Source organism: Salmo salar, chromosome 10 (assembly GCF_965601325.2).
Source record: "Salmo salar chromosome 10, fSalSal1, whole genome shotgun sequence".
NCBI classification, from domain to species: domain Eukaryota; kingdom Metazoa; phylum Chordata; class Actinopteri; order Salmoniformes; family Salmonidae; genus Salmo; species Salmo salar.
This window is the reverse complement of record NC_138300.1, coordinates 25,770,000-25,781,566: the sequence shown is the minus strand read 5'-3', so window position 1 is coordinate 25,781,566 and position 11,567 is coordinate 25,770,000. Positions and strand designations below refer to the sequence as shown.

General features: G+C 45.1%; 1 pseudogene; it reads left to right on the top strand.

Moving 5' to 3' along the window:
* The first annotated feature begins 1,196 nt into the window (after positions 1–1,196).
* On the top strand, positions 1,197–2,956 carry LOC106613475 (procathepsin L-like; annotated as a pseudogene).
* The last annotated feature ends 8,611 nt before the right edge of the window (positions 2,957–11,567 follow it).

The window sequence follows — 11,567 nt, the reverse complement described above, 5'->3', positions numbered from 1 at the left end:
TACAAGCAGAATCTGTGTTTGAGGAAAGAACTGTGTTTACTTAATTATTTACCTTACTAATTATCTGTTTTCTTAATGGCTAATGCATTCATTGCGTTGAATAAACTTATTTGACTCCATCTAGTCCTCAGCCATACACCTGTAGTGTCTGTACTGTGACACATGCTACCTGCATGCCTGCATGTTAAGCAGCTTTTGCTGCCACAACTGTTTCAAAGGTATTAGTTTGTGATGAACTTTGGGAGAAGAAACATGACTGTTTTCACAGGCTATGCTAGTCATTCAGAAGATAAGCACAAGCTTCAACGATGCAATGGGTGCCTGGGCCTACACAAAAGCACAGCCTGACACCAAAATATCAGGGTGCATAATGTTTTAGTATTTATTAGGATCCCCATTAGCTGCTCGCCTGCTACCAAGGCAGCAGATACCATTCCTGGTGTCCAAACAGGATAAAAACAATTACAATGTGCAATACTACAATGTGTGTGTGTGTAAAGTGTGTGTTAGAGTATGTATGCGTGTGTGTTTGTGTGTGTCTCTCTTCACAGTTCACGTTGTGCCGTGAGGTGTTGTTTTATCTGTTTAATTGTAGATAATTGGCAGGTTTTTAGAGATGGGCTGTATTTAGAGTAGACCAGCATATTTTCTTGGCACTGCTAAGCTATTGTTGTGAGGAGTGTAAAAAAAACTCTGATGTAGGCTACTTTGAATAGTGACATATCGTGTTTACACTCTGTGACCTGGGGTTGTCTAATAAGGGTTGTTTTCTCCCCTGTTGGCACCTCCCTCTTGTGTGTAGGTGATGGGGATTCAGACAGGCTTGTGGGGAGCACACCCTTCATCACAGGCAATGAAAGAGGCGGTGATGACCGGTCATGGTCAGAGTGTGGAGTTAGTCTCAGAACATGAAGACAAGACAGCCCAACTTTCCAGCAGATGGTGGCAGGTAATTGACATTCATTTAGTCTAACTTGATTGCATTGATTTTATAACATTACATTCAGAATCTCAGAGCATTTATAGTGTGTCCATAGAATTCTCTCTCCAGAATGGTAGAAATTGCAGCAAAGTAATTTACAACAGAACACATTTGGTGAAATACTATACTCTGATCATCCATCCCTCCAGTTCAATGGGACAGCCTCATGGGGAGAGCTGTGCTGCTGTCTATACTCCTGTCTGATCCTCTCCACATGGCGTCAGACTCGGATGAGGAGGTGCAGGGGCCATCAGAGTGGCAAACATGGAAGAGGAGCAATGGTGTGTCGTACGACAAGAAGGTTAGATGTTATTTTATACACGTACTCATAGACGCAGACTGCATTCACAAACACACCTCAGTAGTTACTGTTGGATTAGGCTACTCAACTGCATATAGGCCTACATGAAGACGCATTGTAAACATTCAAGAATTCATTCTCTCTCTCCCAGACACACACCTTCACAATAATCAACTATTTGTTTGTTCATTCTGAAACGGGATGACATTGAGAGGAAGGCCATTTGGGAGGACAACATGAGGGTGATTGATGAGAATAATAACAGTTTTCTCAGAGGGACAAGGATGTTCACCATGGCCATGAATAAATATGGGGACCTGGTAAGTGATCATCTTCACTTTTGTTTGGTACAGGATGTTATAGTCCAAGATACTTGTATGAGTTACTTATCATGATCCACTTTGAGCAATTTGCACTGAGAGCTGCAACATTCCTCTTTCTGTTCTAATTTCTGTCCATTTGTATACATTATGAGAGATTGTTCTAATTTTAGTGTATTGAAACATTTATTTTCCATTGATTCTTTTATACATTTCATACTAAATCACGTTGGAATTTCTCTCTGCCATGCGTAGACAAGGCAAGAATACACACGTTTGCAAGGTGCCATAAAGGGAAGAATGCATCAGCTCGAAAGCTCCGTGCCAGTGCTCGGAAGTTAGAAGCTGTTACCGTCTACTACAGAGCCATGGGCTATGTCACTGAGGTGAAAGACCAGGTGAGGCTTTTCTTTAAACATTTCTGGAAGTAGAATGTCAGTGCAAACTAGGAAGTTTGAGTTCTGTTGATTTCTCCTCACAGGGCTACTGTGGCTCCTGCTGGGCGTTTAGCACTACGGGGGCCATGAAGGACAAATGTTTAAGAGGACAGGTCAGCTGGTGTCCTTGAGTGAGCAGAACCTTGTGGACTGCTCCAAGCCCTATGGCACCAACGGCTCCAGTGGAGCCTGGATGGCTAATGCCCATGATTATGTGTTTCAGAATGGGCTTCAGTCCTGTCCGTGTAGATCAACGTTACATAATGTTAATAGAAACATATGATTTAAGAAGTACAAGGTGTGAGACACTTTTCTGTATTTCTAGGATTCCCAGCCCTGTTTCTATGAAAGCAGTCAGTCTGTTGCCAGGATCACTGATTAGAGGTTCATACCCACTGGAGATGAGCAGGCCCTGACTGACGCTGTGGCAACCATTGGCCCAATCACCATTGCTGTGGATGCAGCTCACCCAAGCTTCATATTCTACAGTTCAGGTTGGTCTTCATACCTGGAAGCTTGACAACTAAAGGTAGTGTTTTTTTTCCGTTTGACTGTACATAATATTAACTTTGATTGTCCAGGTAAACGTTTTTTGATTCCATAAAAAAAATGCATTTTCCCTATCTGAGCTTGCCTCATTGTAACCAGTGTTATTATTGGTCAAACAGGAATATATGAGGAGCCAAGCTGTAACTCCAACAACCTCAGTCATGCGGTGCTGCTGGTTGGCTATGGCTCTGAAGGGGGACAAGAATATTGGATCACCAAAAACAGGTGGGAGTAACATGGTTTACATTCTCACAAAATATCATAATGGGGTTACTTTTTCATGTACAGTACCAGTCAAAAGTTTGGACACACCTATTCATTCAAGGGTTTTCTTTATTTTTAATATTTTCTACATTGTAGAATAATAGTGAAGACATCAAAACTATGAAATAACACATATGGAATCATGTAGTAATATTTTATATTTGAGATTCTTCAAAGTAGCCACCCCTTTGCCTTGATGACAGCTTTGCACACGCTTGGCATTCTCTCAACCAGCTTCATGAGGAATGCTTTTCCAACAGTCTTGAAGGAGTTTCCACATATGCTGAGCACTTGTTGGCTGCTTTTCCTTCACTCTGTGATCGGACTCATCCCAAACCATCTCAATTGGTTTGAGGTCGGGTGATTGTGGAGGCCAGGTAATCTGATGCAGCACTCCCCCAAAGTCAATACTTTGTAGAGTCACCTTTTGCAGCCATTACAGCTGCAAGTCTCTTGGGGTATGTCTCTATAAACTTGGCACATCTAGCCACTGGGATTTTTGCCCATTCTTCAAGGCAAAACTGCTCCAGCTCCTTCAAGTCGGATGGATTCTGCTGGTGTACAGCAATCTTTAAGTCATACCACAGATTCTCAATTGGATTGAGGTCTGGGCTTTGACTAGGCCATTCCAAGACATTTAAATGTTTCCCCTTAAACCACTCAAGTGTTGCTTTAGCAGTATGCTTAGGGTCATTGTCCTGCTGGAAGGTGAACCTCTGTCCCAGTCTCAAATCTCTGGAAGACTGAAACAGGTTTCCCTCAAGATTTTCCCTGTATTTAGCGCCATCCATCATTCCTTCAATTCTGACCAGTTTCCCAGTCCCTGCCGATGAAAAACATCCCCACAGCATGATGCTGCCACCACCATGCTTCACTGTGGGGATGGTGTTCTTGAGGTGATGAGAGGTGTTGGGTTTGTGCCAGACATATCGTTTTCCTTGATGGCCAAAAAGCTCAATTTTAGTCTCATTTGACCAGAGTACCTTCTTCCATATGTTTGGGCATTCTCCCACATGCCTTTTGGCGAACACCAAACGTGTTTGCTTATTTTTTTCTTTAAGCAATGGCTTTTTTCTGGTCACTTTTCCATACAGCCCAGCTCGGTGGAGTGTACGGCTTAAAGTGGTCCTATGGACAGATACTACAATCTCCGCTGTGGAGCTTTGCAGCTCCTTCAGGGTTATATTTGGTCTCTTTGTTGCCTCTGATTAATGCTCTCCTTGCCTGGTCCGTGAGTTTTGGTGGGTGGCCCTCTCTTGGCAGGTTTGTTGTGGTGCCATATTCTTTCATTTTTTTAATAATGGATTTAATGGTGCTCATTGGGATGTTCAAAGTTTCAGATATTTTTTTATAACCCAACCCAGATCTGTACTTCAACCACAGCTTTGTCCCTGACCTGTTTGGAGAGCTCCTTGGTCTTCATGGTGCAACTTGCTTGGTGGTGCCCCTTGCTTAGTGGTGTTGCAAACTCTGGGGCCTTTCAGAACAGGTGTATATATACTGAGATCATGTGACACTTAGATTCCACACAGGTGGACTTTATTTAAAAAGTTCTTAGGACTAGGCCCGTTTTTTCTCAATTTCTGCCTGAATGACGTTCCCAAAGTAAATTGCCTGTTGCTCAGGCCCTGAAGCCAGGATATGCATATAATTGGTACCATTGGAAAGAAAACACTTTGAAGTTTGTAGAAATTTTAAAATAATGTAGGAGAATATAACACAATAGATATGGTAGGAGAAAATCAAAAGAACAACCAACCAGAATTTATTTTTTTGAGAGTGACCATCCTCTTACAATGGCAAGTATAAGGGCATACTGAAACTTAGCTCCCAGGATGCAATTCCTATGGCTTCCACAGGGTGTCAGCAGTCTATGTTCAAGGTTTCAGGCTTGTAACTTCCAAAACGAATAAGAAATAGCAGTTTTAGTACAGGGACACAGTCTTGGAAATGTGTGTTTGCGAACGCCATGAAGACAGGACGCACCTGCTAAAATTGGTTTCCTATTGAACATACTTCTTTCCGTAAGAAATATTATAGTTTGATTACATTTTAGGGTATCTGAGGAGTTAATACAAATGTATTTTGACTTGTTGAAACAAAGTTTAAGGGTAGATTTTTGGATTAAATTCTCTGCATGTTGAAGGAGTGGATTGCTCAAATCGATGGCGCCAACTAAACAGACTTTTTGGGATATAAAGAAGGATTTTATCTAACAAAACGACACTATGTGTTATATCTGGGACTCTTTGGATGACAAATCAGAAGAACATTTTCAAAAAGTAAGTGAATATTTAATCGCTATTTGTGAATTTATGATACTATGAAGCGCGATATCCACCAAGAGGCAAGGACGAGAGGCAGCCCCCAAATTTGTTTTTTTGGGGGGGGCAAACGGGGAGTTTGGCTAAGTCAGGGGGCAGCCCTGACCTAACTTCCCGGGCGTACAGGAGAGAGCCGTGGAGCAAACCGGAGCCAGTCAAGGAGTCAAGCAAGGAGCTTGACACGAGATTCCGTAGAATCGTAGAACTGACCATCCTACCAATCCTCGACTTCGGTGATGTCATTTACAAAATAGCCTCCAATACCCTACTCAACAAGCTGGATGCAGTCTATCACAGTGCCATCCATTTTGTCACCAAAGCCCCATATACTATCCACCACTGCGACCTGTACGCACTCGTTGGCTGGCCTTCGCTTCATAATCGTCGCCAAACACATTGGCTCCAGGTCATCTACAAGACCCTGCTAGGTAAAGTCCCCCCTTATCTCCGCTCACTGGTCACCATAGCAGCACCAACCTGTAGCACGCGCTCCAGCAGGTATATCTCTCTGGTCACCCCTAAAGTCAACTCCTCCTTTGGTCGTCTCTCCTTCCAGTTCTCTGCTGCCAATGACTGGAACGAACTACAAAAATCTCTGAAACTGGAAACACTTATCTCCCTCACTAGCTTTAAGCACCAGCTGTCAGAGCAGCTCACAGATCACTGCTCCTGTACATAGCCCATCTATAATTTAGCCCAAACTATTACCTCTTCCCCTACTGTATTTATTTATTTTATTTATTTTGCTCCTTTGCACCATATTATTTATATTTGAACTTTGAACTTTCTTCAATTAACAAATCTACCATTCCAGTGTTTTACTTGCTATACTGTATTTACTCTGCCACCATGGCCTTTTTTGCCTTTACCTCCCTTATCTCACATAATTTGCTCACATTGTATATAGTCTTATTTTTCTACTGTATCATTGATTGTATGTTGTTTTACTCCATGTGGAACTCTGTGTTTTTGTATGTTGTCGAACTGCTTTGCTTTATCTTGGCCAGGTCGCAATTGTAAATGAGAACTTGTTCTCAACTTGCCTACCTGGTTAAATAAAGGTTAAATAAATAAAAATAAAAATAAAAAGAATGGTGCTGGCGGAAAGGGCACTGCGAAGCGGGCGGACAGAGGGGCGAGAAATGCATTACGGGGTAGTGCGCACTATCTCGCCCATCCGCACGCACAGTCCGGTGCGGTCGATACGGGCTCCGCAGCGTTGCCGGGCTACAGTGACCATCCAGCCAGGACGGGTTGTGCAAGCCGTGCGCTCCAGACCTCCAGTGCGTCTCCAAGACCAGTGTACCCTGTGCCTGTTCCGCGCACTCTTCCTCCAGTGCGCCCTCATAGCCCAGTACGTCCTGTTCCTGCTCCCCGCACTCGCCCTGAGGTGCGTGTTACTAGTCTGGCACCTCCTATACCAGTCCCACGTAGCAGACCTCCAGTGCGCCTGCCCAGTCCAGTACGTCCTGTTCCTGCTTCCCGCACTAGCCCTGAGGTGCGTGTTACTAGTCTGGCGCCTCCAAAGCCAGCCCCATGCATCAGGCCTCCAGTGCGCCTGCCCAGCCCAGTACGTCCTGTTCCTGCTCCCCGCCTCGCTTTATACTCGTCACCAAACCCACTGGCTCCAGGTCATCTACAAGACCCTGCTAGGTAAAGTCTCCCCCTTATCTCCGCTCACTGGTCACCATAGCAGCACCCACCTGTAGCACGCGCTCCAGCAGGTATATCTCTCTGGTCACCCCCAATGCCAATTCCTCCTTTGGCTGTCTCTCCTTCCAGTTCTCTGCTGCCAATGACTGGAACGAACTACAAAAATCTCTGAAACTGGGAACACTTATCTCCCTCACTAGCTTTAAGCACCAGCTGTCAGAGCAGCTCACAGATCTCTGCACCTGTACATAGCCCATCTATAATTTAGCCCAAACAACTACCTCTTCCCCTAATGTATTTATTTATTTATTTTGCTCCTTTGCACCCCATTATTTCTATTTCTACTTTGCACTTTCTTCCACTACAAATCTACCATTCCAGTGTTTTACTTGCTATGTTGTATTTACTTTGCCACCATGGCCTTTTTTGCCTTTACCTCCCTTATCTCACCTCATTTGCTCACATTGTATATAGACTTATTTTTCTACTGTATTATTGACTGTATGTTTGTTTTACTCCATGTGTAACTCTGTGTTGTTGTATGTGTCAAACTGCTTTGCTTTATCTTGGCCAGGTTGCAATTGTAAATGAGAACTTGTTCTCAACTTGTCACAGGCGTCAAAATGAGTAGACCAAGGTGCAGTGTGGAATATGTTCATCTTGATGTTTAATGAAAGAATGAACACTTACGAATTAAACAAAAAATGACAGCAGACAGTTCTGTCAGGTACTTACAACTAAACGGAAAACAACTACCCACAAAACCCAAAGGAAAAACAGGCTGCCTAAGTATGGTTCCTAATCAGAGACAACGATAGACAGCTGCCTCTGGTTAGCAACCATACTCGACCCAACACAAAGAAATACAACACATAGAATGCACACCCCACACCCTGACCTAACCACATAGAGAAACAAACCCTCTCTCTCAGGTCAGGGCATGACAGTACCCCCCCCCCCCCCCCCCCCCAAAGGTGCGCACTCCCGGCCGCAAACCTGAACCTATAGGGGAGGGTCCGGGTGGGCATCTATACTAGGTGGCGGCTCTGGTTCGGGGCATAGCCCCCACACCGCCCGCTGATCCCCCCCGCTTCTGTGTCGCCGGAGGAACCCGACCGTGGATCAGCGCCGGACAGCTTTGGAAGTATGCTTGGGGTCATTGTCAATTTGGAAGACCAATTTGCGACCAAGCTTTAACTTCCTGACTGATGTCTGGAGATGTTGCTTCAATTTTTCCACATCATTTTCCTGCCTCATGATGCCATCTATTTTCTGAAGTGCACCAGTCCCTCCTGCAGCAAAGCACCCCCACAACATGATGCTGCCACCCTCATGCTTCACGGTTGGGATGGTGTTCTTCGGCTTGCAAGCCTCCCCCTTTTTCCTCAAAACATAACAATGGTCATTATGGTCAAACAGTTCTATTTTTGTTTCATCAGACCAGAGGACATTTCTCGAAAAAGTACGATCTTTGTCCCCATGTGCAGTTGCAAACCGTAGTATGGCTTTTTAATGGTGGTTTTGGAGCAGTGGTTTCTTCCTTGCTGAGCGGCTTTTCAGGTTATGTCGATATAGGACTCGTTTTACTGTGGAAATAGATACTTTTGTACCTGTTTCCTCCAGCATCTTCACAAGGTCCCTTGCTGTTGTTCTGGCATTGATTTGCACTTTTCGCTCCAAAGTACGTTCATCTCTAGGAGACAGGACGTGTCTCCTTCCTGAGCGGTATGACGGCTGCGTGGTCCCATGCTGTTTATACTTGCGTACTATTGTTTGTACAGATGAACCTGGTAGCTTCAGGCATTTGGAAATTGCTCCCAAGGATGAACCAGACTTGTGGAGGTCTCAACAACAAAAATAATTGAGGTCTTGGCTGATTTTATTTTTATTTTCCCATGATGTTAAGCAAAGAGGCGCTGAGTTTGAAGGTAGGCCTTGAAATAGACAGGTACATTGACTCAAATTATGTGAATTAGCCTATCAGAAGCTTCTAAAGCCATGACATAATTTTCTGGAATTTTCCAAGCTGTTTAAAGGCACAGTCAACTTAGTGTATGTAAACGTCTGACCCACTGGAATTGTGATACAGTGAATTATAAGTGAAATAATCTATTTGTAAACAATTGTTGGAAAAATGACTTATGTCATGCACAAAGTAGATGTCCTAACCGACTTGCCAAAACTATAGTTTGTTAACAAGAAATTTGTGGAGTGGTTGAAAAACGAGTTTTAATGACTCCGACCTAAGTGTATGTAAACTTCCGACTTCAACTGTACACTGATTAATAACCTGTTTGGGATAGGGGGGAAGTATTTTCACGGCCGGATAAAAAACGTACCCGATTTAATCTGGTTACTACTCCTGCCCAGAAACTAGAATATGCATATAATTAGTAGATTTGGATAGAAAACACTCTAAAGTTTCTAAAACTGTTTGAATGGTGTCTGTGAGTATAACAGAACTCATATGGCAGCCCTAAACCTGACAAGATTCTATACAGAAAATGACCTGTCTGAGAATTTGTTCTCCTTCTAGGGCCTCTCTATAAAAAATACAGCATCTCTGCTGTAACGTGACATTTTCTAAGGCTTCCATTGGCTCTAGGAAGGCGACAGAAAGCAGAATGAGAGCTCTCCAGTCTCTGGGTGAAAAACAGCAGGGGTTTTTGTGAGTGGTCCTTCTGAGAACAATGACACTGAGGCGCGTGTGCACGAGACGACTCCATTTTTTTCTTTCAGTGTTTGAATGAACACAACGTCGCCCGGTTGGAATATTATCGCTATTTTACGAGAAAAATGGCATAAAAATTTATTTTAAACAGCGTTTGACATGCTTCGAAGTACGGTAATGGAATATTTTGACATTTTTTGTCACGAAATGCGCCGGCGCGTCACCCTTCGGATAGTGACTTGAACGCACGAACAAAACGGAGCTATTTGGATATAACTATGGATTATTTCGAACCAAAACAACATTTGTTGTTGAAGTAGAAGTCCTGGGATTGCATTCTGACGAAGAACATCAAAGGTAATCCAATTTTTCTTATAGTAAATCTGAGTTTGGTGAGGGCCAAACTTGGTGGGTGTCAAATTAGCTAGCCGTGATGGCCAGGCTATGTACTCAGAATATTGCAAAATGTGCTTTCGCCGAAAAGCTCCACCAACCCAGTTACCCAGCAGGACAGGGAACAAACACAAACTTCCACCAACCCAGTTACCCAGCAGGGCACAGGGAATAAACACAAAGCTCCACCAACCCAGTTACCCAGCAGGGCACAGGGAACAAACACAAAGCTCCACCAACCCAGTTACCCAGCAGGACAGGGAACAAACACAAAGCTCCACCAACCTAGTTACCCAGCAGGACAGGGAACAAACACAAACTTCCACCAACCCAGTTACCCAGCAGGGCACAGGGAACAAACACAAAGCTCCACCAACCCAGTTACCCAGCAGGGCACAGGGAACAAACACAAAGCTCCACCAACCCAGTTACCCAGCAGGACAGGGAACAAACACAAACTTCCACCAACCCAGTTACCCAGCAGGACAGGGAACAAACACAAAGCTCCACCAACCCAGTTACCCAGCAGGACAGGGAACAAACACAAACCTCCACCAACCCAGTTACCCAGCAGGGCACAGGGAACAAACACAAACCTCCAACAGGTCAGTTACCCAGCAGGGCACAGGGAACAAACACAAAGCTCCACCAACCCAGTTACCCAGCAGGACAGGGAACAAACACAAACTTCCACCAACCCAGTTACCCAGCAGGACAGGGAACAAACACAAAGCTCCACCAACCCAGTTACCCAGCAGGACAGGGAACAAACACAAACCTCCACCAACCCAGTTACCCAGCAGGGCACAGGGAACAAACACAAACCTCCAACAGGTCAGTTACCCAGCAGGGCACAGGGAATAAACACAAACCTCCAACAGGTCAGTTACCCAGCAGGACAGGGAACAAACACAAACCTCCAACAGGTCAGTTACCCAGCAGGGCACAGGGAACAAACACAAACCTCCACCAGCTCAGTTACCCAGCAGGGCACAGGGAACAAACACAAACCTCCACCAGCTCAGTTACCCAGCAGGGCACAGGGAACAAACACAACCCTCCACCAACCCAGTTACCCAGCAGGGCACAGGGAACAAACCTCCACCGACCCAGTTACCCAGCAGGGCACAGGGAACAAACACAAAGCTCCACCAACCCAGTTACCCAGCAGGGCACAGGGAACAAACACAAACTTCCACCAACCCAGTTACCCAGCAGGGCACAGGGAACAAACACAAACCTCCACCAGCCCAGGTACCCAGCAGGGCACAGGGAATAAACACAAACCTCCAACAACCCAGTTACCCAGCAGGGCACAGGGAACAAACCTCCACCAGCCCAGTTACCCAGCAGGGAACAGGGAACAAACACAAAGCTCCACCAGCCCAGTTACCCAGCAGGGCACAGGGAACAAACACAAACCTCCACCAACCCAGTTACCCAGCAGGGCACAGGGAACAAACCTCCACCAGCCCAGTTACCCAGCAGGGAACAGGGAACAAACACAAAGCTCCACCAGCCCAGTTACCCAGCAGGGCACAGGGAACAAACACAAAGCTCCACCAACCCAGTTACCCAGCAGGGCACAGGGAACAAACACAAACCTCCACCAACCCAGTTACACAGCAGGGCACAGGGAACAAACACAAACCTCCACCAGCCCAGGTACCCAG